Here is a 25,435-nt window from a genome sequence, read left to right as displayed (position 1 = left end):
AGGAGGAGTGTGATGCACCCAGCGCTGATGCCGTCTCCCTGCTGGGATTTGCACCTCGGAGCTGCCAGCGCTGGTCTGTCATGGTTTGCTTCCCCTGGTTGCGAGGGGGTTTTTAGTTGCTTTAAATCCTAAACGTAAAATTGTGTATTAATAGCATGGGGATGCATAGCTTTTGTGTCCAGCGCAAGCCAGGGGTTATACAAAAAAAACCAGATTAATCGGAATCAGCAGAATAGAGTGTTGCAGTTCAGCACGTGGAAGGATGTGGTGAGGATGTCTTGGGAGGGGAAGCAGGAGGGAGCTGGCAGGTCCAGGGGGGAGAGGAGGTGGCTGAGCAATTTGGAGTGCTTCTCAGCAGGATTTGCTTCAGTCACCGTTCTGCAGTCCCAGATCCAGGGCATTTCCTGAGCCAGCATTGCTGCAATGTGGGGTCTTTTGCCCCTGGGTGACCATAAGAAGGCAGAAAGGAGGCCTGCAAATTTGACTTTGGCTGCCTTTGCCTCCCCCCTCCCCAGATGACATACATCAATTCTGCACTTGCAAACAAGCAAACAAACCACAGGCCAGAAGATAAAGTAACAAGCAGCCATCCAAAGGAAAGGCACATATTTTACTAGGTTGTGAATGAACCTCTTCTTCCCCCTCACCCCCAGCTTGTTTCCCCTCTCTCATTCCAAAAAGCAAGGTGATGCTTAGGTTAAGAAAGGCTGTAGATTGTCAGAAACTCCTTCCCACTCTTGTTCCTCGGTGATCGGTGGGAGATCGGTGCTGGTTTCCAGGGACCCCATACACAACCCAGAAGAGCAGTGCCCCACTTTTGGGCAGTAAATTCCCCTCTTGCAGACTCCTCAGCCCAGAAATATTCAAAATGTGCTGAAGGAGCACATTAGGGGCACTAAACCAACCCCTCCTTTTGCAGCTCCTCGGAGCAGGAGCAGGGCAGGAGAGACGAGCAGGAGAGGGAAAGCAACAGGTTTTTGGGCACCTGCCTCCAGTCGTGACCTTCCTCGCCAGCTCTCCCCTCCGCCACAGGGGAAGATGCCTCCCACCCAGGGAGGAAGGCACAGCTGGACTCTAACCATCCATCATATCCCGCCGGGAAGGGCTTGTATGGGTTGTGGGATTCCTGGTGGGGTGACTTTTTTTTTTTTCAAAGCCTCCTGCAATAACAGCAACTGTCGCTCAGCTTCCTTTCTAGATAACCTTCTTCCTGCTGCCCAGCATGCTTATCTGCTGCAGACAGACTGGCAAGATGAACCGGAAAGCTGATACCTTATCTCTCCCTCTCAAGGAGCTTATTTAAGTGCTGGAATGTGTTGTGATGGTAAATGATTGTTAAAATCCAAGAGAGGTACATGGACCTAAAGACAGGTTCCGCTGGGAGGGAGCACCTAGTCAAAAAGAAAACTCTCAGGACTACAGACTTTCCGGCTTTTCCGGCTTTTATTTGCCAGAAGATGCATCGCCTAAAACATGAAGTGTTTGTTTAAAAGCAAAAGGCATAGGCTGGGTTTCTCGCTAATCTGTGGGTCAGCGCTGCAGGCTGCTCCCAGCCCTGCAAGGTTCACCCCGTCCCTTCGATACGGCTTTATCTGCGTCTCGCTTTACTCCCCGCGGGAAATACACTGCTGTGGGTCGTCCGGCGAGGGGCACGGCGAGGGTTAACAGTCAGCGTGTGATATCGCATGGCGCGTATTCCCTGCTCACCCTTTAATCTGGACCCGGCGCAGGAAGCGGTAAGATGCTAACACATCCATAAAGGTAAATAGGATTGGAGAGCTAGCGGGCTAATTGAAATGAACGGGGCTCGGCTGCTCTGACAGCCTGATACAATGAAATGAGACCTCTCCGGGGACACAGAAGTCGAGCAGAGCTTCAGCACTTCACTTACTGCAGCCACTGCAAGTGGCAGCTACGGCGATAGCAATTGCAGACGCTGGGGTTTGAGCGCTGTGACAGCAGAGGGGCCAGGGAAAACCAGTGTGGCTGGGGTGATGTCCGTAACAGCTGCTGAGGAGGGGTGAGACAGACTTATTTTGGTCCTGTCCTGGGTGGAAAAATAGATGGCGGTGCTGGGTGCCAGCCTGGACGGAGCATGCCAGCAGCAGAAGCAGGGGTGCTCTCCCTCCCCATAGGCAACTGGGTCCCAGTGCACCCGGGGGAAGGATAGGGGAAAGGGGAGCAGGGGTCAGGCAAAACCATAGGGGAGCAACCCCACACCAGTGGGTTGTGTGGCCCTAAAGAGCTCTAGGTGGGAGTTTCTGGATCCCAGCATACAGACCAGCAAGCGATGTGCGCCTGTGTGCATGCGGGGGGTCCCTCCACCTCCCCTGCCCTGACAGCACCACTGAGGGCCGGGCTCAGACTTGGGGATGGCTCTTGCTGCTCCAGCCGCTCTTGCACTGTAGTTGCTAGAGAAACTGTACGTTGGCAATGCACGCTGCTACCACGGGCTGCTGCATCTGCAAGTTAATCTGTTCCACATCACTGACTGCTTTTCCGTAGCGATGCGTAAGGAATCGCCGTCCCAGAGCAGAGCTCAGCCTGTCCGTGTGACAGTGCCGAGTGCTTCAAGGGAAACACAGATGACCCTGCAGCAGCCAGGACAGGATAATACACTCTCTGGGAGGTCTGATCCAGTCCCACACTAGCTAGAGCTGACCCATACTGTGCAGCTTTTCATCCCTTGCAAAGCTCTTGCCATTAGACGCTGCGATGTGCATGTTTGCAAGATCCTCCAAATTCTCTTTGCACGTTACAAGGTCCTTAGCTCCATCACTCTGGGTAGCAGCAGGGCACCGGCCCTACTCACAGCCTTTCAGGGACTGCAGGGAGGATCCTGCGGGGAAGCAGCACTGATGGTGAAGCCCATGGCACTTATTTTTCTCCCCATGATGTGATTTGATTATGCTGATGGGGAACGGGGCTGGTATAGCCGCTACATCCTGACACAGCTGATCAATGCTGCATGTCTCTGCACCAGCCCTCCTAGCTTAATTCCTTCCCCTCGCAGCGGGGACGTCGCAGCTCCAGTCCTCGCCCTGCATCCCCCTGGGTGCAGTGGCCATCTGGGACCGGGCTGCCCTGTGAGGCCCAAAGGTGCCCGGCTCCGGCTGCAGCTCCCTCCCAGCTTGACAGTTGTCCCTGTCAATGTAAAAAGTAGGTATGAGGGGGACCCATCTGAGCTGCTCGGCGTCTGTGTCTTGTGATCTTGAAACCCAAGAGCCCCCCCTGACTCAGCAGGTTATTAATAACCCCCTGGCCGTGCTCCCGCCGCAGCGCCTGCCAGCCCCGCCATTGCCTGTCTCTCCTCCACGCCGAGGCGAGACGCACGCTCCAGGCAAGGTCAGGGACTCCTTCCCGCCGGCCCCCGCACCCCATCCCCATCCACGGGGCTGGACAGAAGTGATCTGAGGCTGATGGAGGGGTCTGGAGAGACCCCAAGCCCCCTGCACTTCCAGCCAGCACAGAAGAGCTCCTGGTGTTGCCGAAATTTGCCTAATGGCACCCTTGTCCCAGGTCATCCGTTTTTTTTGTACATAAAATCAGCCCTGGTCCAGGCTGCAGGGGAGGTGAGCTGGGCTTTCTGAATCGTAGCATCAGCACTGCCACCTGCCCCTTCCCCAGGCTGGGACACACTGGGCATCCCCAGGCTGCTGTGGACCCCAGACATTGTCCCCCACGTCCGTTCGGATAGGATGGGCTCTGCTAGCCACCGGGTTTCCATCTGTTGCTGCTGAATCTCTTCTTTGGTCACAGCCTTTGCCTTTGCCCATGCTCCCCTTCCCAGGATCGTGAGGGCAAAGCAGAGGAGCCACATCAGAGACCCTCCAGGTACGTGTGGGACCTGGGGGGAAAGAACAGCACATTCAGCAAAGCTGCGGCGATGATGCCATCTGGGTTTGGGCTATTCCAGGGGGAGCACGTGGGCTGCAGGCAGCCTTCTAGGGGTCCCTGAGGGCGGGGGGGTCACTGCCAGGCTGTAGCACACCCACATCCCCACATTACACAAATAATCCCAGCGCCATGGAGCTCAGCAAAGCTGCAAGGTGATGTGGTGTGAGGATGAGCCAGGCTGTGTTTACCAGGGCTGGTGCTCATTAGCCAGGTTCGTTAGCACTCCCTGGGCAGGTTTTAAATAGCAAAGCGGGAGCTGCCCTCCAGGCTTGGGCAGCCCTGGCTGCAGCTGGAGTGCTGGGTCCTTCCCCTTCTCTCTTCCTTCCCTCCTGCTCTGGTTCTTCCTTCTCTGCTCACAGACCCCTGTATCCTGTGGCCATCCCTGCTAGGAACCCACTCTGCAACACCCTGATAGGGAGGTTGGGGCTTTGCTCTCACCATTGTAAATCCCCCAGCACCAGGAGCACTGTCCCAAACTCCTCCAGCCTCCCCATCTCCCCCAAGAAGGCTGTGTCTTCTCCAGCCCTGCAGCTCACAGGCAGAGCTGGGGCTCTGCTGAGCTCTGGGGTAGCTCCCACGGCCCTTGCTGGCTCCATCCATGGTTTGTTCCCCTCCCAGCCTCCTCCCTCTCCTCCACCCTTGTCCCTTTCCTCTTGCTTTCCTCCTGAGCCCAGTGTGAAGACTCGTCCTTGCCCTTGGTGGGGACTAGAGCTGGGGAAGGGGACTGGAGCCAGGGAAGGGGACACCACTGACCTCCCCACTGTACCCTGGGCTCCCCCAGCACCTTGGTTCCACTTTGTGTCCCCAGACAGGGCACATGGGCTCCCCATCACTGATGTGGCTGTTTCCATCCCGCCATGCCCTGCTGCAAGGCCACGTGGATAGAAAAGGGAACTTCTCTGCCGCGTGGATTTATTTCATCAGTGCGGCCCCTTCCCTCCTCTCCCTCTTCCTCTTTCATCTTGTTTTCCTTCCTCATTTCCTTCTCAGGGTTCTCCCCCCTCTTTCACCATCCCCTCCAGCTTTCCCACCACGTTCTCTCCCCCCACATCTTGGTCCTGCGGTGGGTGAAGGGTTTCAGCCCACAACACCAGGCAAAAACTCACTCTCGTGCAGCGGAGCATCTACTCGACACCTTGGCCTCTTCTTTGAGCACCAGCCGTAGGTGCGGGACCATCGCAGAGGGGTAAGCTGAGCTGTTTCCCCCTTTCGCTCCCGGGTAGAGATGCTCGGATGGGGCCCCGGTACCCAGGGATGCAGCCCCGGCAGCTCCCCGGGTACCGGCCGCCGGCTCCCTGCGTGGATTTGTCGCACCCTCTAGTGGGGACACGGGAAGGTGTCACCGGCACCCCGGCCACGGGACAGGGATGCCCCTCGGCGAGCGATGCCCCCGTGTCGCACCCTGTGCCCGTGTCATTCCCGGGTGTTATGGCCCACGCCGAGTGAAAGCCGCGTGGGAAGTCGCACCCCGCGCTTTGCAGCCATTCCCGAAGGACACGGGCGCCAAAGGGCTGCCAGTGCCTCAATCCGGGCTGGAGGCTGCGTCCTCCTGAGCAGAGATACTTAGCGCCCACTGAAATATTTAGGAATTGCATTCATAATTAAAGAAGAGACTGAGCTCAAAAGGGACTTTGTGTGATCTCATGAGACAGAAGGGATAAATCTGGTCATGAGAAAAACTGCTCGCTAAAGCATAGCGTTATTTCATAAATTCTCCAAGAGAAAGCAAATGCTGCGACTCTGGAGATGTTCCAAACGATCGCCTTTGCCTCGGGGCTCTGGAAGTGAATCCTGCATCCTCTGTCCATCACCAGTTCCCATTTCTGTCTCTGCACGTGCGCAGGATTCACGTGCTGGCCAGGCTGTGATCATCCCATCGCAGACCAAAGCCTTGCTTGTCAGGGACAGCGAGAGTCTGCTTGCTTACAGCAGGGGTTGCAGTTCTACCAAAATCACTTATTCTTATCAGCTTCATCACGTTTGGAAGCAGCTGATAGTTCCCTTTGGCGGGGTGAAGCGAGATATTTTTGAACTGTGAAACAACAGCTGTCTCGCAACACATAGAGCGGAGGAATCAGATGGTTGTGATTGAAGGTTGGAACCATGAACCCAAACGTGTCCCTGAACTCACATTCCTGCCACATCTGTGGTCATTACAAGGGCTTCAAGTTAGGAAAGACAATTATGGGCTAGCTTAAATCTGGACTGAATATTAAGCATTGCAAAACCAGTTGCTTTAAAGTACCTTAAAACGCCTTCAATAAATTTGAGGGAAGCATGGATTCACCTACCCTGGTTTTCCATTTTGGGAAGGTTTCCCCCTGTTTGTCAGTGCAGGGCTTGCAGCTAACTCCAGCCTCAAACGTTTGGCTGAGTTTGTCCCCAAAGCAGACTGCGGTTTGCCTGACTGGACAGACCAGAGCATTTCCAAAAGAAAGAGGGCTTGTTGGTAGAATATCCGAATCAGGTCTGCAGAGGTTTGTCTCTAGTGCTGCTTAGAACAATTGCTGATCTTCAGATTTAGAGCGAAATAAGACTGATACATATTTGCACAATCCAGTGATCTGCCTGTGAATTGTCACAAAAGTCAGAGAGGTTGATCTAACACAGGCGTGCATTGTCTTTCTCAGAAATATTCCTTGTGGTTTTGAGATAGGCCTTGGAGGACCCTACATCAAATAACTGGATTCCCTTATTTGTCCTGACTTTTTTTTTTCTCTAAGCTCTTTGGAAGAGGGAGCTTTAACAGAGCAAACAAAGGTGCTAACTAGAAAAGCAGATGCTCCTAGCAGTGTTTTTCTGTGTGTTCTGGGAGCGAGTGTTGCACTGAAAAACAGGTCTTCACCTGGCAAAACTTTAGTACTTGCACCTCCATCTCCCTCTTTTCATCTCCTTTCTGAGTGTGCTGAAAACTCAGCGTGCCACCAACAGTCTCTGGAGTCTTTTGAAGAACACAAACTGTCACGTTGTGAAAAAGACGTGTGGTGCTTCAGACAAGGCTGTGTGAGGGTTTCTGAGAGGATGTAGTAAGAAAGAGCCTGGCCTTTAAAAGCTGCCCTAAGAACAGCCTCGTTAGCTTCGGAACAGCACAGCCAAAGGAAAAATCACCAAGCCAGGATGAGCAGAAGCAGTAGTCTTGTTTTGCAGTTAACACAGAGGGAAAAACAAAGTCTGTGGCTGATGAAGTGCCTCCAAAATACTTGCAGTATCAGGCAACTGGTATTTGGTTCTCATTGCAGTCAAAGCTCACTGCTAAAGGCAGCTGAAAGCAATTTACTTCTCATTGGAAGAATACTTTCTTCCTTTTAATCAGCTCTGTTTAAAATTTTTTCCTTTTTTAGTGCCTTAAATAGTAATTTTGGTTTGTCCTTCAGGCAGCCAGCATTCACTCATGAAGAATGGTGTGGGCCTGCAGACTTTAAAAGGACAAACAATAGTCTGGCAAAGAGAAATGCTTCGATGGCATCTCGTTTTTGTGCAGAACCTGTGACTCCCATGGGCCACAAAGGACTAAAGAAAAAGAACAGCCTCTACCTGATCCAGCAGATACAAGGAGCAATAACTACCTACCTAAACCTGCTTTCATCTGTGAAATCAGGGGAGAAAAAAAAAAGGGGGAGGGGGGAATAGCAAATAAGACTGCAGCTGGGGGCACCCGGTCTCCTCTGCAGTAGGAAGGAGCTGGAGTCAGCGGCTTTGTTCTGCCTCGACGGTGAGATTCGGTGGAGAGGGAGAAGAGCATCTTAACTAAAGCACGTTTTTTCACACCCACCTGTAAAGTAAGTCTTTGTACATAGAATGAATGGTTCAGCAATCGCAAGGCCAGAGATGGATTCGATACCCTGTGAACTGGTCAGCTATTCAACAAATGCTGGGGGGGGTGTGTGGGGGGGGTGACCTAAGGGAGTCTACAGCCTGACTCTGAAAGCAGAGCTATCATCACAGCACTGCAAGACACCGGATACTTAAAGCAGGTGCACAGAGGGGGCTGTGCCATGAGTTGGTGTGAGTTAGAGGGAGCGTAGTGTTGCAGTCTTTGCTTTCCCTGATCACATTTAAGCTGGTTTGGAGTAAAGGCCAAGATTCCTGGGTTTTCATACGCTTTTCCCATCCCCAGTATTCCACACTCTATTTCAGCTTAGAGAGGTGAGAGGCTCCAGCTCCCCCTCTCATCAGATCACCTCTTTATTCTTCTTAACAACAGTTTCATTAAAACGTCTCTATTGATACTAGGTCTTAAATAAGAGGAGGGGGGAAATAAACTTTTTATATTTGAGACCCAGTGTCCCTTTGTTCTGTTTGAAGTCCAGCTCTCAAAGCATTTAATTATATTTGGATAACACAGTGTCACACGTAGGATTACATAAAACTGCCAGAGCTACTCAGGTCCTCTCTCCCACCTCTCACATGCGACAGCTCAACTCTACCGACGTTCTTGCTGAGTGGGTTTTGGGTCCTAAGGTGCTGTTCACTTAGTTGCAGGCTTGAATTTCCGAGTAGCTGTCTTGGATGAACTAATGAAGTCAGTGCAGGTAGGAGGCATTCTTGATTTAGACACTACTGAATTTGAAATGGATTTTCACACTTCAGGGCACAAACCAGCTCCTACATCATGGGATTAGAAAGCATATTCTCCCCTGGACAGGTCACTCCACAACTGTCCACTGCGTGTTTCTGCAGCCGCTGATGTTGGTTGCTGTCTGAGACAGATGGAAACCTAGAAGGAGTGTGACCTGACCTGGTAAGGTAAATGCATACTTTGTGTGTGCTGAATGGCCTCTGCACGGGGAACAGAGCAGGATCACTTTGCTTTTTCCAACGGGATTGAGGAGTTTCATGAATGACTGTGAGGGCAGTAAGGCCCTGTCTCGCGCCGCAGGCTGCCATTTACAGCTGAGCAAAATGATACCAAAATGGTACAACAGCGTTTAGCTTTCAGTTTGCTCCTCTGTAAATCACTCTGCGTGATCCAAGCCACGGTCGGGGATTTACAGATTCAGACCAAACTTTTGTGGAAGCTGCTGAATATAATAGTAATTATATTATTTCTAGGAAGCCTTAGGGCACAAGACATCCCTGTAGATGTAAATTCTATACTAGGGCTGCAAGCCCTCTGCAATGGTTATTTTCTATTTGACAGGATTCTTCATTAGTGGAAGAATGAAGCACACAGCAGGGTTTCTGCTCTTACTTGTAATTAATCCTGAGAAGAGGAAGCAGGATTCTTCCTGCTGCAAGAGTTTGACTCTCTTGTCCAGGGGATAATTTGCTCAGCTCTCTGGAACAGGTCAAAAATCAGAGTGGGCAAGCAGTCTTTCCAGAATGGATCCTGCATAGAGCTGTGCATTGAACTTCATCCAAGTGAAACCTGTTCATCAGTCTCTGCCCAAATCTCTTCTTGCTGTTGACACTCCTCCCTCACAGTCTGCTGTGTGTCTAATCCCACCAGCTCTCATCTCACACCATTTGTTTTGGTTTATACACAGGCAGGTGCAAGATGGTGCAAGTCTTTTGAAGAGCAGCACAGGAATTAATCACCCTATGCCAAAGTCTGATGGTGTCCCCATGGATGAGGATGTAGTGGAGCCACGCTCTTCCCTTCGGTGGTAGGGACAGACCATGTCCTTTCACTATTCAGACTGTGCCCAGCTCTGAGCAGAGAAGCAAAGCCCAGCCCCAAAGCCCTCCCAAGCCATGAGATTTGCAAAGCTCTGCAGAACTGGCCTCAGCACACTGCTGGGCACAGGTGGAAAAAGCCATGAGCTTGTGGAGGCTGCAGTGTACACAGCTGGTAATGAATGTATGTTGTAAAGACAATGTAGAATTGTCTTTAATTTGTTTACTCTGGCCTTCTGATCTCCACAACAGGTTGCATTAGTTTTTTCTTTAATTAGTGCATCTATTCCCTTGGCCTTGGATTGTTGCCTTGGAGATGTGCAGGAGACCTTTGGGGAACTGCTTATTACAGCAGCAGGTGTACATAACGCTGACCTGGACAAGCCTCCATGAGTCACCTGCTGATGGTTTGGGCTGTCGGTGGCTGCGTGAGTCACTGAAAGTGAGGGGATCCCACACCACCTGATCTCCTGAAGGGCAATCTTAATGCCTTTGGTTGCTTGTTGTTATTGTGCGTCAACAACATAGAAGATGGTTCACTCTCCGCTTCCTCCTCAGCTGACACGGGCTGTGAAACAGCACGGTGCTGCAGAGTAGGGTGGCTGAATGTGAAAAGCAGCAGCCCAAATCAGATGGACTCTTCGGAAATCTGGCTGACCTGTAGCTTCCTTCACGGAGGACAGTGAGGTTTGTATGGGAAGGACGTATGTTAGAAAAGCGATTTGTGTTTGTGTGTGTCTGCTTGTCTGACCGATGGAGAAAGGAAAACCAAACACACCGGACTGATGCCCTGGCTGCCCGGTGAGTTGGTGTGAGTGGGAGTTGCTAGTGTCGGGAAAGGAGAGTGGGCTCCTCCATGCGAGTGGCTAGGAGAGAAGTGGAGGTCATTGGCCTGCTGTCTCTAGACAGAAAAAACAAGCTGCAGGAAAGATGAGATGAGACACACCAAAGGGCAGGAGTAGAGTGTAATACTTTGATATCGAGAAAAGGAGGGGATCTGACAACCAGATGACAGTTTTCAGCAGCGCTGGTGCATCTCTTGGTAGCTCAGTGCCTGGCAACTTCAATAGCAGTGCAGATCAACTGTAGGAACATCACATATGGTCCAGAAAGCTGTTCCTGCATTTCCCCCCTCTGCATTACTCCTGATGACTGTCAGAGATCAGACACATCTCTCACAAGCAGCGATCCAGGTGCCAGGCCTTATGCTGTTCCTATAACCTGGGGAGAGGTGGGAACCGTTCCTCCTGAGGCATTGCCTGCACCAGGGAAATGGGCTGCAAAATCCCTCTAGAGCCACCTTCCCTTCATGGGCAAGGACATGCAGGGTGACAGCACATGACTGGTGACCCATGAATAAGCTGGAGTGCACTCGCAAGAGGCCAGCAAATGGCCAGGTGCTTGTCCCATATGTATGTTATGCACACTCTCTCACATATATATATATAGAATCATAGAACGGTTACGGTTGGAAGGGACCTCCAAAGGTCATCCAGTCCAACCCCCCTGCAAGAAGCAGGGACATCTCCAACCCGATCAGGTTGCTCAGAGCCTCATCCAGCCTGGCCTTGAACATTTCCAGGGATGGGTCATCCCCCACCTCTCTGGGCAACCTGTTCCAGTGCTCTACAACCCTCATTGTAAAAAATTTTTTCCTAATATCTAAACTAAATCTACCTCCCTCTATTTTGAAACCATATATATATGGTTTTATAGATATATAATACATATGCGTGTGTGCTGTTTTTGCAACCTGCTGGACAATCCCTAATAAATGCATGCAGATGTGCAGTCTGGCCCTTCGTCGCTCTGTCACACGGACAGACACCCATGTGAGTTCGTTACAGGGAAGGAGAATTAAAGGGAGAATGGTCTGTCCTGGTGTGTGAGGAGACCACATCTCCAAAGCTATAAAAGATCCCTTGGGCAGAGGAACTGCACTTCATTGTGACTTCTACAACACGTTTTCTTCCCAGGAGCACCGCTTGCGTTGTGTTGACCCGAAGCTCATCTCAGCCCAAGCAGGGACGGTGTTTGTTTCATGAGGCCACTTGTATTTTATGGCTGGGTCGAGGTTTTTTTTTTTGGGACGGGAGTATCTGCCTTGCTCTACTGCGTTCATTCCCACCATCATTAACGACAGAACAAACTAAAAGGTGTTTCTGGACTGAAGTCCTTCCAAGGGGCAGCTCCTCTGGGTTGCCCATGAACACAGGGAGGAGCACCGGGCAGCCTTCACTGCTGTTTTCTGGCCCTGCTCCTGCCGGACAGGAATCCCCACGGCTCTGTCACTGCCCCACGGCCCCGTCCGGGGTCACTACAGCCAGGAGGCAAAAACGTGAGGGAAAAGCCTCCTGCAGCCCCTCGGGGGCGGCCTCCCCAGGCCCACCTCGGCTCGCCCTGAAGACTCTGAGGAAAGACCTCACCGGGTGCGTGGGGCGGAGAGAAAGCCTGCGGCTGGAGAGACCTGGGGCCGGAGAGACCCGCCGCGCCTCTGCCCCCTTCGCCTGCCCTCGGCCCCCGCCTCCTTCTCCCCTCCTCCATCTTGGGCCGCCCCTGCGGCGCCGGCGGGGCCCTGCAGGGGGCGCTGTGGCAGGGCGGCGGCGCGGCGGCCTCCCGCGCGGGATTGACAGGCCGGGCCGGGGGAGGAGGGAGCGGCAGCGAGAAGCCGTATCGCCGCGCGTCCCGCCGCCGCGCAATCCGCCGCCATCCGCCGCGCCCCGCGCTCATCGGCCCTCCGCACCCGGCTCCCCAGGCAAACCCGGCTCCCCGCCACCACCACAGGTGGGTATCGGGGGCCGGCGGCGGCGGCGGCCGCGGATATTTGGGGCGGTGAGTGGGGCCAGGGGGGAGGAGTGAAGGGGAGGGAGAGGGAAGGTGGGACGAGGCAGCCCTAAAATGGAGCCGGAGCCAGCGGCTGCGGAACCCCGGCGGGGGGGAAGCGGCGGTGCAGCCCGAGCGGGTCGCCCGGGGCCTAGGGGAGGGGGCCGGGCGGGCCGGCTGTGGGGGCGAGCCCCTAAATCTCGGGCTGTTGTAGCCGCCTGTGTTTGTTGTGCGACCCCCCCACCCCCTCCGCACTCCCCGCGGGGATGGAGGCGCCGGGAGCAGCCGCAGGGCCTGGCCGGGCCGTTCCCGGCACCATCCCCGGTGAGGCCCGGGGGGCCGGGGCTTGGGGCCCGTTGTCCGGGGCCCGGGGAGGCCTGCTGGGCCGGTGTCCCTGCGTGCGGCGGGGCTGGAGCCCCCCCCTCCCCGGCGGGGTGCAGCAGGGGCTGGGGGCGAGGGCAGGCCCGGGGCGGGGGGGGGCTCCCCCCCATAAAGGCAGGTTGTTTTTCTTCGTCGTCTGGAGTGTGACAAAGATATTTTTGTCGCGCCGTGTGTGTGTGTCTCAGCAAAACAAGGGGGGGGGGGGGGGTGGCATCCAGAAGGCTCGGTCGATTTGTTATTGTGCAGGAGCCTACAAAAGGGTTGCTGAAGCCGAAAGCTGAAATGCGGCTCGGGGTGGGGGGTGTGCGGGGCAGCTGCCGAGCAGGAGGGGTAAGGATGGAGTTTGTGCGCTTTGGTGCTGGGCGAGCTTGTTAGATAGGTTTGAAAATTATTTTTATTTAGGTTTAGGCTGGAGTTTTTCACCTCTGTGTGGGAGCAGATGTGCTGCAAGCTGGGGAAGCCCTAATGCGGGTCCTGGGACACATGTGCTGTGCATCTTCACCGAGGGCTGGTCTCTTTGGCGGTGTTAGTTGTGAATTAGGAGGGTTTTTTTTGGTTAAGGTGGTTACGAAAACCCCCTGATCCCCAAAGTCAAAGCTAGCGAACGGAGTTCGGATGAGCTGGGAGTTGTTGGTTTTCTTAGGAAAGTTGTTTTCATTTTATCTTCTGAACCTGCAAAGGGTGAGATGCTCTTTTGAGTATCAGCTCGTCAAATATTTGTATATTGATGTTACTGGTGTTTGGGGTGATAACATATAATAAAATATAAATGTTTAGGACTTTAGTAATTTTGTTTCTTTCTAGGAACAGGTATTAAGTATAAACACATTACAGTGTCTACATCAGCTGCTGTAGTCTGCCTAGGGAGAGAGCATCACGCCCCTTCCGAGACTGAATCAGGGTTTATAGTGGAAGTTTTGTTTATGTAAGCCTTGTCTTGCAGATGCACATGGGGCCTCCACTGGAGTGGGCCCTTTCATGATGCTGGTCCCTGCCTTGGAGAGCCCAAGTTTGGAGAATCGGCTCCTGATAAGTAGATTTCTCAGCTATAAACTGGCAAGGATGTTACTTTTGGACCTGCATTTTTCATACTTTTTGCACATTCAGTTGGCTCTGGGATAGTTAAACCCCAGTGTCCTAAAAGCTAGTGCTCTGGACCAGGAACTGGGGAATGAAGTCACCTGGAAGAGGAAGGGAGGTCAAGACCGTATTCTGAAAGTGGAATTTAAAGAGAGGATGGAAAGTTACGGTTTCGGCATGATTTCTGTCTAAATAGTTGAAATACCTACCTGCTTTTTTCAGTTCAAATGAAATGGACATGCATTTTATCTGGGGTTCCTGAGATCTTTGTGGGTTCATCATAGGTGATGCTACTTCTTTCAGGGTTGTGGCCTAAGAGGTTTTTCCTAGTTAGCAGAGTCTATTTTGGGGGTATGATAAACAAGACCTCTCGCATATGACCTCTTTGAAATGGTCTACTATTTTTCTTCTTAGTTTAAAAGTTCAGATTAAAAATCATACTTGGACAAATCACAAATACTGTTTGAGATTGCTGGGGGTTTTTTTCTGGTTTTGTTTTTTTTTTTTTTTTAATTACATGTTTCCTCAAGCCACTATGAGTGCATCTGCTGTTAGCTGTATTTTGGTTTTGTGTTTAATTTTGATATATACATCGAATATAAGTTAATTCCTTTTTTTTATTTGTTGGTCTGGTTTACTTTTCTGCATGACTTGAGTAAACTAGATGTCAAGTTTTAGGATGCTTTCAGCAGTCTTCACTGGTAAGAAAACATATTTCTACGTGACTTGAGCAGATAACTTTCCTTTTTGAAAAAAAAAAAAAAAAAAAGGAAGGAAGTAGTAAACCACGAGTTTTATGTAGATTTCCAAAGTTGTCATTATATAGTGCCTTGGAGTCTTGTTTTTTCTGAATTTGGAGATTTTTAAAATTTAGTTTTACAGTATATTTTTTTTATGAACTGTGGGCTTTTTTTTCTTTTTCTGTGTGTTCATGAGAGCTTAAAAGTGAAACTCAGCCGACTGGCTGAAGCTGGAAAAGTAAGTACATAGTCTGTACAAATGCTGGAAAGGAGATGTAGGGTTTAAACGTATTTTAGTTTTAATAAATGAGTAATGTTCCTAAAGAATGTTTATTAAAATGATTTAACTTTATAGCGACATTTTAATAAAGCCTTTTATTAAAGCTTTGTGTAAAACCTAACTTCAAAGGCTCATTTACTTGAACAGCCTCCTTCTGAAAGCAGGGGTGGTGTTAGAGTCCGTATTTTCCTTGTTCCTGACACAGCGTGCCGTGGTGTCCGAGTGAGTGATGGTATAAAGACAAACAGTCCTCATTCCTCATGTGTGTGGCACTGATGGTTTTGCGTAGCACCCCGTTCCCGTCCTGCAGGTTATCACATCTGAGGTGCAACTGGGAAAAATCAGGGCCATGGTTTTGGCGGGTCTGGTAGTGCCTCCAGTATACCTGAGCCTGTGAGATTATCCATTACAGAATTACCTGCCTGTTTAAGATTTGAAAGTGTTGGTTGCTCAAGGCCTTCATTGTACTTACCTGAGTAGTTGAAAGTATTTAAGGGTGAGCCGGGCTCACTTTAAGTGCTACTGCATTGAAAATAATAGTGAGCCATTTTATTTTTTTCTTTTATGATGACAGGCTGTACAAACAGATTTTGCTGCAGTGGCATTTCCACTTTAATTGTGTATTGTTGTAGGAATAGGAGCAATATGAACAGAAGCAACTTACTGAATACAGGATAGTAACTTTAGAGGGCAGAGGGTTTATTCCAAGGACTGGACCACTCTGGTCATCCCTGCTTCTCTTTACTAGATTCTTCATTTGTTCTGCAACTTGGCAGTGAGCGTGTTGTCTCAGTATCAGGCCTTGTTCTTCAACTAATCATGCCTTGTAAGTGGGTTTTGTTTTTTGTGTGGCACTGACTCATTCTCCTAATAGGTTGATAATTTCACAGCTCCTTATCACTAGTTTGTCATTTGGAACAGAAGAAATACAACTGTAAGTCTGTCAGGTATCGGACAAGGAGGTGAAAGCATGGTGAACAGGTAAAGGCTGGGGAGGTGCAGTGCTCTCCTTCACAGTAGGGAAGGAGTGACTTTGTTACAAAAGTCATGACTGCGTGCTCTAGGAAAGCACCTTCTGAAGAGTGGCTTGGTTAAAGAGTTGTTCTTTCCCACAGGAGGGAAAAGCAGGAGACTGTATTATAATGTAAAGCCTCACTGAAATGTAGCTTGGGCTCGTTTTTAGTTAGTAACTTGTACTAGTATTCAGGATGTTCTCTGTGCGCGCTTCCGGTGCAGAAGTAACTGAGAAGTTCGAGCTTATGAGCTGTTTATTTCAGAGCAAAGCTGTTTAGATGTGTGTAGCCCTTAGTTCTGATCTCTTATTTTTGGTCTGGCAGCACTGGCGCCATAACTGAAGTAGACTGGAGGCTGGTCTTGTAGCCCTGGATTGTTTGGTATTTACCTGTGGCGTTGGTTGGTTGTGAAGCTGCTTGACTTGCAGTGCTGTGGGGTCTGTGAGGACAGAAGGTGTTTTTGAGGTGTTAAAAGGTGTATGTACAGTTCTGCAGGGGATTGTTGTACTTACAACTGAAATACACTGTCTGTATTTTGCTTCTGAACACTTAAATTTGCAGGAAGGTGCTGGTAAACTAGAAAGGGCAAGAGAGCTCACTGTTACATCTTTAAGAGACTATGGGTGTTAATTTGTGGAGTACTGGTGAAAACAATCGTGCCTTGAGTGAAAGGGAGGAGGTAATGGCCAGATTTGAAACATGCAGCCGTGAAAGAGGAGGTGAAGGTGAGCTAGGTTTAAGTGCAAAGAAATAAAGGAAAAAATACCAGGAAGAAAGCGAGGATTTGCTAACAGCATCCTAGGGTCTGGCCAAGAGGACTGCTCTGTTGGGCTGCAGTGCTTCAGATGTCCGCGGGGCTTCAGTTAGCTGTTGGGGACATCCTCAATAGCTTTTGAATTTCAGGTGGATGGCACTTAAGAGGAGTAAACTGTGTTCGCAGAGTTTGCTCCCTGTGGGAAGAGGCTTGGTGGAGGAATCCTTCCTGGGTAGCCATTGAGATGTTTTGGACAGCAGTTGTAGTGATGGTGCTGCAAGGAGTGAATAGAGACAGGTTTGAAGAGCTTGCATTGGGACTTTGCCTCCCACAGACACTTGTGTGGGAATATAGTGATTTTTTTTTTTTTTTTTTTTTTTGGAAGAGTTCTGCTGTGGGGTACATTCTTCAGCTCTTCCTACCTCTGTGTGGGCTGGAAGCCCATACAAAAGCCTCGAGTGGTTTTGTTCAGAGTTTGGAGTGGGCTGTGAAGCAGGCAGCAGAGTAGGGACATGCTCAAGAAGCACTTCTTCATGGCTGGGATAGTATGAAGTACGGTTTTATCTTTTTCTGAGACAACCAAAGAATCAAGCTCCCACTTAGCAATTGAAACTTCGTGAACCCCCATTTAGGAGCGGATTCACAAGATCTGAGTGTTTTCACAATATGAAGTATTCTGCACCTGAGCAAAATGTTGCCCTTAGTGATGCCTGTGATCCTGTTGCAGTGAAGGCGGTGTATGGGGTGGTTCATTGAGATGTTCCCAGTGTTCCCCATCCTGGCACGCAGACTCTAGAACTTCTCTGGAGCAGAGCTTCAAGCTGCTCCTGGCCCAACAGCGTTGGGAAGCTGCTGGGATTCAGAGGGTGGTTTCCAGCCCCAGAAAGTGGGAGATGAAGACTCTGTTTCTTGCTCTATTGCTCAGTGTAGCTGCAGAGTTCTGCAGTATTATTTTCCTATTTGGAAAATAAGAGGTGATGATGCTTACACACCTTGTCAGTTATGCACTGCAAATATCTTTGTAAATTAAAGCATCTGTGAAATGTTTTCACTTCCTGTCCAGCGCGGCATAGTCTGGATGTCTCGTGCATAGTCGGAGTTGCTTAGCTCTCTGGAAAAGCTAAAGCTGCCTAAAGATATCTAAAGCTCCTCTCTTCAGAGTACTGAACCACGCTGCATGTAACGCTGCAATTTCTTACCGTTTTGTACCTGTGTTCTTTTCCATCAGGTTCCTGTTAGCATCCTTGGCATTCATTTGCAGTGCAAATGGCTCCTATGAATAGGCTTCCTGTAAGAAGGATTGTTGTGCAATGTTGCGTTGCCCTAGTGTTGTTAAAATTGGGGAATCTGGAGGGATACTTCTTGGAAGCTTTAGCATCTGCAGTGTTTATGAACTGCAGGCTTGTCTGAACTGCTTGTAATCTTACTAATGGTTTGTACTGGCTGCATCAGTCTTGATGGCTATGGGAAATCAGAGAAATCTGATAGAGAGAGCTCTATTCGGCTCTTGCCAGGGCAGCTTTGCACCCCGCAGCGTGTGGTGATGCTGGCCTGGCTGGCTGTAAAGGTGCCTGCCGGAGGACCTCCTGTCGGTGCCTTGGGAGGAGCAAGACTTGAGGGATCTGCTCAGCATGGGTGTGCAGGAACCTCTCCCTTGTCTGTGCAGTGAGAGATTGGCATTTACTGCCTGCTGATTAATATAGTTGGGATTTATCTCTAGTCTTTCTTTTCATAAAGATAAACTTTTGTGCATAACTTGAGTGGGAGCTGAGGCCCAGAAGTCAGCAGACAGCCTGAGAGTGTGGAGAGGTGTTACCAAAGCCCAGATCTGGTAGTGAGGCCCATCAGCACAAGGTAAACACCCACCTCCCCATTCCAGTGTGATCCTTCCTGAGACTGCAGAGAAAATAGAGCTGCTTAGTCAACAGCTGATGGCATTTGTGTGGAGAGAGCTGTATCTGTTCCTGAAAAAAGAATTGTTAACCCTGAAGACTGCCAGCTTTGCTCTGATTTCGTCTCTTCGAGCTGTGACATCTCTGATTTCTTCTCTGCTTGTTTGCCGTAAAATCTACGTTCGCTGCTGAGAGATTGAATAAGTTGTTGAGCTTGGGACCAGCTGAAGAATTTGTGAAACGTTTGTGAGTTCACTGGGAGAATTTCTGTGGTCGCTCCTCAGAATGCATCTGTTCTCTAGGAGCAGTTGATCACAGTCCCTCAGCTGGTCCTTTGCCCTGGCTCTGTAGGGCTCTCCAAGGTGAGCTATGCCTAATAACTTGGAGACTTATACTTGCTTTCTGGAGCTGGCAGCCTAGGTGTTTCACCTATGTTGCTCTTGCTGTATCACACCTGGTTTACATGGGTATTGTCACTGCAATGATTTTTAGAAGTCTGTGTGGCAGAAATGTCAAGACTAAGGGAGTTTCACAGCCTTAAAATGCTGTGGTGGTCAGTTTAGTTGTTAGTGATGGAAAAGTGTCTTTGCCTTGAGCTGTCAGTCCTAAGATCTGGTTCCAAGAGTATGAGAACAGTTCGTGCTTTATGGGTGCCTCCTGCCCTCTGGAGCAGCAGGCAGGATTGGGTCCACTTTCTGTGCCAGTGGACAGTTTCTTCTACTGGAAGAGATTGTTCTAGATATGGCAAATGCTGCTGCAATGCATTTCCTCCTCGTTTGTCTGTTCTTTACAACTCTGCTCCTTCATGAGGCTTAGGCCCCCCCTCACTAACAAAACCACGACAATGATCGAGAGCTACATATTCTTTAAGAGTCTTGGCAGTGCAGGTTTTGGTCACTGGGGACAGAAACCTGAGCTCTGGGACTGCTCTTTCCCTGCCTTGGTTACCCAGCCTGTAAGACAGGACTGATAGTACTGGCCCTGTGAACCATCAGGAGATCCCTACCAGCTACTCACAGTCTGTTACTGTTGCTCAGATACCTAAATGCCGAGTTTACCTTACAGTTCAGCTGAATGTTGCCAGGAGGATTCTGAACAGGTTTTGCCAACAGAGCGTTATGCCAGGGATTTCTTTTGTACTTGGATTTAAATTGCTTGCTCGTGATCAGCCTCCTTGCTTTGGTGTTGAGGGAACAGGATGTTGTCTCTGTGTATTCTCCCTGGACGTTGAGCTCTCGGAGGAACCTGAACAGAGCAAAGTGGAAGGCAGAATGACTTTGGAGGCTGTAGGTAGCGTGCTTCAGCTCTGGGCTTTGGTTGTGGAGGAGTGAGAGCATAGGTACAACTCTAAGGGTAAAGATTTGGATTTGCATTTGAGTATGAGCCCTCCTGTGTGCAGGCAGCTCATGGAAATTGCTAGGTCACTTCCCTTTCCTCTTGCACTAGGGTGGCTGGGGACTGGATTTTTTGAAGCCACAGGTGGTTCTTGATGAACTGAGCTGCTCTGTCCTCTGTGGGTTTTGCCTCTGAAATGTGAAACAGCGAAGAAATAGGCTCTTTTATTTCTACCATGTCTGGCTGCAGAAGTGCTTACGGGAAGTCACGGTTTCTGAGCCTGGTGAGATGTACAGGTAGGGGCACCAGAGTCAGTTTGTGCTGGGGCTTGTCTCATTTCACACCTTTATGGCCTGAACGGGAGTGTGGTGTTGGTGCTTCCAGGTTGCTCCATGTGAGATACCTTGCTGCCTCCCTGCAGTAATCAGTTCCTGATTCTGAGAGGTATGACAGCCCTGCAGCGCTGCCTCTTGGGTCAGAGACCTGACAAGCTGGCACCAATGGATCGGTTCCTTCTTCACAGCATGAGGAGACAGATGGGCAGAAAACTGACTCTGTTTTTCTGGAAGGCTCTTGTAGACAGACACTCCTTTCAAGGAAATAATTAACTGCACACCTTTGGTTTTCCGCTTCTTGAAAAGGAGGGGGAGTTTCATGAGCTCATGATCTCATAAGTACTTTCTGGGAGCCTGCTTTCTAACTGGATTTTTTTTTCCTCTGTGCCAGTCTTGCATCCTCAGGATGAGGTATTTCTTATCTTTGTCTGTGTCCTCAATTACTGGAGGTCAGGGCTCCTTTTCAGGGTGTGACATTGACTAAGCAGCCCTTACAGAAAAGACCCAGAACTCGTTAATGTGTGTGTGTAAATACAATTGAGCACTTCTGCAGACTCAAATCTGCTTTATCTGTTTTACAGTAAGTTATAAATCTGCCCTTTCTGGCTGCCTTCCTCTGCTGCCTGCCTTCCTAGCACTGGGAAAGCTGTTAGCAGAGAGGTGAGGCTTCTTTGTTTCACAGGCCCAACCTAAGATTATGGAGATCTGTTTTCTCTAGAATTGTGCGGTGGTTCACTAACAGTAGTCGTGATTCCCAGCCTGTTGGTACATTTGTAGGAGGGGGCAGCAGGTGGGCTTGGTGAAGATACAGAAAATGAGGTCATCTTACAGGACATGCCCTTTCTGCCCTCCCTGTTGTCACGTTTTGTCTCAGCCTGTACGGCTCCACGCAGTGAGACTTGGTGGTAGATATACTGTCCAGAAGGCTCTGCCTCTGCTCTTCATCGTTCTGCTGCATGTCTCAAATCTAGGGTGGCTTGGCTTAGAGAGGCCTGATGATGGGACTGGCCAGCGGGCAAGTCTTCTGGCAGACAGCCTCCGACAGTATTACTCAGCTAGCAGCATACCTCTGCAATACATTGTGGGAGATGTGATCCTCGTCTCCCATTCCCTGTTTTTACAAGGAGACAAGGTTCATAAGAGATGCGGAGAGTAGCTGGAATTGTGGAGAATTAAAATAACTGGTACTGCCAAACGTACCTGTTCAGCTAAGCAAGACGGGTCCCCCCTTGTGAATCAGGAGCTGTCTTTGCTATGGGTTGTCTATCTTTTCTCTGCACTGCAAACTGCTGACTTGCTCTTCCCTGCCTGGCGGGACTTGGTGCCATATCCAGGATCTTGGCAGACCCTTTTTCAGGTGTACCAACAAATCTTAGCAGCTCCCTTTGAAAACAACGCAACAGAATGACAGCAAGTGGCTTCTTCTGGCCTAGGCTCTTGCTACAGCCTCTGTCTGCTGCACAGCTCTTCTGCACTGATTCTGTTGACTTTGTGCTTTGATGCTGATGTTCTACTGTTGCTCCCCTCTTTACTAAGCAGTCTCTCCTAGGAAGTGCACGCTCATCTGGTCCCTTCCCTGCTAGGCTGATGATCCCTGCCTGGCCCAAACAGGGCTTCTACAGGATACAAGTGCACGTGGCACCAAGCCCCTAGGGCAGCTGGTCACGCTGTTTCACCAAAGCTCTTCCAAGGGCAGCCAGTGGTGTCTGTCGTTGCTGAGGCAGGTAGCAGCTGTTTCACAAATACCTGAGTCTTGGTCAGAGGTGTTTCAGGAGAAGTAGTGGTGTCTCCCTGTGTAAGTGTTTAGCTATGAGAAGTACCAGCAAAACTGACCATGTATATTTAAAGAAGAGCGAATATCACTAGTCTTCTGTAAAACCTTTTTTTTTTTTTTTTAAAGTTTCATGTTACCAGTTCCATTAGAAACCACAATAGAATTCAGTTTAACATCAACTCCAAGCACTACTTCTCTTTGCTCTTCTTTTGCAACCTGTGAGTTTCTGAAAAATTTGTCTAAGAATTCAGGTCAAAAGTCTTCCTGCTTCTGGAGAAAAACCTTTTCACTTTTCACATTTCCATCCTGTTGCTTTGTTTGTGATTGCTGCTGTGAAGTGAGCAAGGAGTGAAGGTCTGCAGTGGTCTTGGGTCCTTTGCCTGACTGATCGTGCTCAGTCTAGAGCTCAGTGGTGTGTGAGTAGCTGAAGTGATTCTTTCCAGTGTGTGTGTTACCTTTCATAAATCTGTTTGCCCTGCTGAATTAAAGCTGGCCAGCTTCCAGGTATTCAAGCTCCATTGAAGTCTTGTGAATAAAAGACCAGCAGCCCAGCCTCCTTCATACATAGATTTACAAAGAGCTTTGCAGACAATCCTGTTTGTCAGGAGTCTCTCCCTTTGACCGTGTTTTCAGCTCAGGGATTTCCAGTTGTTACCAGTGCCAGTAAGACAAAGTTTTCACATGGCTCTTTTTGCAGGACGGGCTCCCTGTGCTCGGTAGACCCCTGCTGTAGCTCCAAGACTTGCATGCTCTGGCACTTAAAATGTCACTGTTGCTTTCTGTGCATTTGAACATCTGCTTTTAAAAGACAACTAGATGGGTTAGTTCCCACACATGAGATCCTGGGCAACACAATGTGGACATGACGACTCCTGGATAGCAAAGCACTCTTCCCAGGAAGTGATTCTGGTGCCGTTGTTTGTACTCGAAGGCCTCTAATGTAACTGGTCATACTGCAGTATTTTCTGATTCTTCCGAGACACACAGTGTTTTGCACTCTGGTGCTGTCTTTGGATCTTACAGGAGACATTGCTAGTCATCAGAACTGGAAGAGCTAAGCTCCACGCTAAAATTGATAATGAACTCTCCCCAAAGACCTCTATAAAGCCAGAGAGAAACCTTGCAGAAATGCTGGTGATTGATTATTTTTTTTATTATTATTATTTCTCTGTAGCAGTGGCTAATATTTTCCTTAGGGTCAGCTGTTGAACACAGGGACCCTGAGCACAGGTCAGAGGCTTTCGTGAGGCTTTCGGTTTTCAGCATCAGCATGTGCCTTCTGGTTCTAGCTCTCCTAATAATAAGCATGCAGGCTGGCAGTTCAGTTCTTATGGAGCTTGATTTTTATTGGAAACGGCTTTGCTCTGCAAGACTGGGAGGCCTTCATGATCCCTGCCTGGATTCTCTCCTTGACTCTGTGGTGGGAAAATAGTCCAGTGTCCTGACAGCCTGGGGAGGCTCTGTGGCCTCTCTGAAGTGCTGTGGGTGACTTGGGTGCTGAGTGATCCCCCGGGCCAGTAACACCCATGGACTAGCTCAGGTCTGCAGCTGGCCGCTGTCAGGCGGGACCGGCAGCAAGGTCTCAGCGCCTCTGCAGCCTCTTCGCACGGCGAATGTGTGGAAAGCACCTCCCATCTGTGGACTTGTTTTGCCCTTTAGAGCGCACAACGTAACACACAAACAAAGCTGTGCTTCACGTTTTCGGCTTCAAAGCAGTGAAGGAGTTCAAAGTAAATTTTCCTTATCCAGACAGCAGTTTGGCTGCCCCAGAAAGTTTGACAAGGGGCTTTATCCCAATGTGTCCCCAGCTTCTCTGCTCTGAAGTGGTTGTTTATTCCTCTCGCATCCTTTTAATGATATAAGATGTAATCAAGAGGCAGCTGAGGCCCAGTTACATAACTGGTTGTCAGGGTTTCTGTTTGGCAGCTTACCCTGCATGCTGTTTGCACGCTGACTTTCAGGAACCCAGCGATTTTCTGTTAACTAGCTAACTCCTGAACCTGATGTGATAGTTGTTTTTATTTTCCTCATGCCTGCTGATTTTGTCTGGTTTTGAGTTTTCTAAACCTCAAAGTAGGTTTTGTTGCTTGGGATTGTGTGAGGTTGGTACAGAATTGACGTGATCCCGATGGACTCTGAGCCGGGCTCCCTCTGCAAGGCTCAATATACCTGTAAAAGCAGGTGCCTGTGCTGTTGCCAGCGCAGCTGAGGGCTGGTGTGCAGCACCCTCTGTGTTCGCTCTAGTCCGGGGCTCCCCACAACTCTGCCAATCCAGACAGGTCATTGTTCTCGGCCCAGCTTCTGCTTTCCTGCCAAGTCTGTGCTAATCAGTGTTTTTTCTCCGTCTCTTTTATGTCTGTCCTACTAATAAAATACAGTGGAAATGGGCAAGTGAGGGAGGAGCTGTTGTTTTCTTTGGCACATGGTGTCCATCTGAGCAAAGATTGAACCAGACTGGAGCCAAAGATCTATTTGCTGCTCTGTGGTGCCTCAAGAATACTGGCCAGCCCTGTTGTCTCTGTAAGCCTTTGTGCTGCGGCCACTTCCAGCAAAGGTGACTGAGTGAGGCTTCTTGTGGAGCCTGGTGTTTTTCCTGAGCATCCCGTGGATGCTGTTACTGAGTGAAAGAAAATACTTTTCTTTCTCTATCCCTGACTGCACTGCTTGCTGCCTAGCACACAGCCTCTTGCTCTTGCCAGGCCCGATTTAAATCCTGCAGTGGAAGAACGAACGCTGCGTGGTGCCAGGTTTGTTGGTCAGAAACTTGCCCCCTGGCAGCCTTTAGATGGGCTTTACTCAGCTAGTTGCAGATCGCAGTACGTTCTCAAACTGGCTGTGTCCAACGTGTTTGTGGTCTGTGGTTTATTTTACATAATGCGTGGTGGACTAATCCTCTTACCTGGAAATCATGTTTGATAAGGCATTACTGGTGAAAGTTGTAGCCTCTGGTCAGATACGGTTTGTTTCGGAAAGAGGGATTTCTGACTGCATTGGAAATGTACTTTCAGCTGGATGAGTTTCAGGAAGGGTAAAGGATGGGAAAGTCGGATATATATGGTGTTTTGTTACTCAGACATAGAGAGTTGAAACCCTAAGATGGGACCTAGCAGATGGTGTAATAAAATTGCCAGCAGTTTTAGGCTTGAAGTGGAGGCTTTACAACAAGAAATCTAGAAATTGAAGATATGTGTGAAAAGGTTAGATTAAGCTCCTAGATCTGAAAAAATTTAGAACAGAGAATTATCCTTGGGGAAAAAAAAAAAAAAGAAAGGTCCATTGAAAGTAACCAAGGTTTCTTTTCTGAGATAAACGTTTACCTGCAATGTGTGCGTTCTCTGTGTTTCACTTTGTCCTAGGCTCCAAGAGCCAAAAAGTGAAAGCAAAGAGACTGCTGTGTGGAGGGTGTTAATCACAGCGTGTTGTGCCAGCAAAGATCAGAGTGAAAAATTAACAAACCATTGTGAAAAGTATATTTATAGCGAAAAACAGTGTTGAAGGTGCCAGCAGTAGAGAAA

At 49.6% G+C, this 25,435-nt stretch overlaps 1 protein-coding gene and 1 long non-coding RNA gene across 16 annotated transcripts in view; both read left to right on the top strand.

Moving 5' to 3' along the window:
• The first annotated feature begins 599 nt into the window (after positions 1-599).
• LOC147598237 (uncharacterized) lies at positions 600-7,664 on the top strand. Its single transcript, XR_015260735.1, has 4 exons — positions 600-1,761; positions 3,628-3,834; positions 4,888-5,083; positions 7,272-7,664. It is a non-coding gene; the product is annotated as an uncharacterized LOC147598237 (long non-coding RNA).
• Positions 7,665-8,558: 894 nt separating this feature from the next.
• Positions 8,559-25,435, top strand: part of PRRC2B (proline rich coiled-coil 2B) — a 54,634-nt gene continuing 37,757 nt past the window's right edge. For 5 of the 15 annotated variants that reach the window (XM_086763925.1, XM_086763924.1, XM_086763923.1 and 2 more), the window contains exons 1-2: positions 8,563-8,643; positions 9,384-10,200. The gene's annotated coding sequence lies outside the window, so the exon portion shown is untranslated. Of the gene's footprint in view, positions 8,644-9,071; positions 10,201-12,167; positions 12,346-25,435 lie in introns of those variants that run through there. The other 10 variants (XR_015260734.1, XR_015260733.1, XM_086763927.1 and 7 more) reach the window with 7 other exon arrangements.

This window comes from Chlamydotis macqueenii, chromosome 20 (assembly GCF_036417535.1).
Source record: "Chlamydotis macqueenii isolate bChlMac1 chromosome 20, bChlMac1.mat, whole genome shotgun sequence".
NCBI classification, from domain to species: Eukaryota; Metazoa; Chordata; class Aves; order Otidiformes; family Otididae; genus Chlamydotis; species Chlamydotis macqueenii.
The sequence above is the reverse complement of the archived record's forward strand: the minus strand, read 5'-3'. Positions and strand labels throughout refer to the sequence as shown.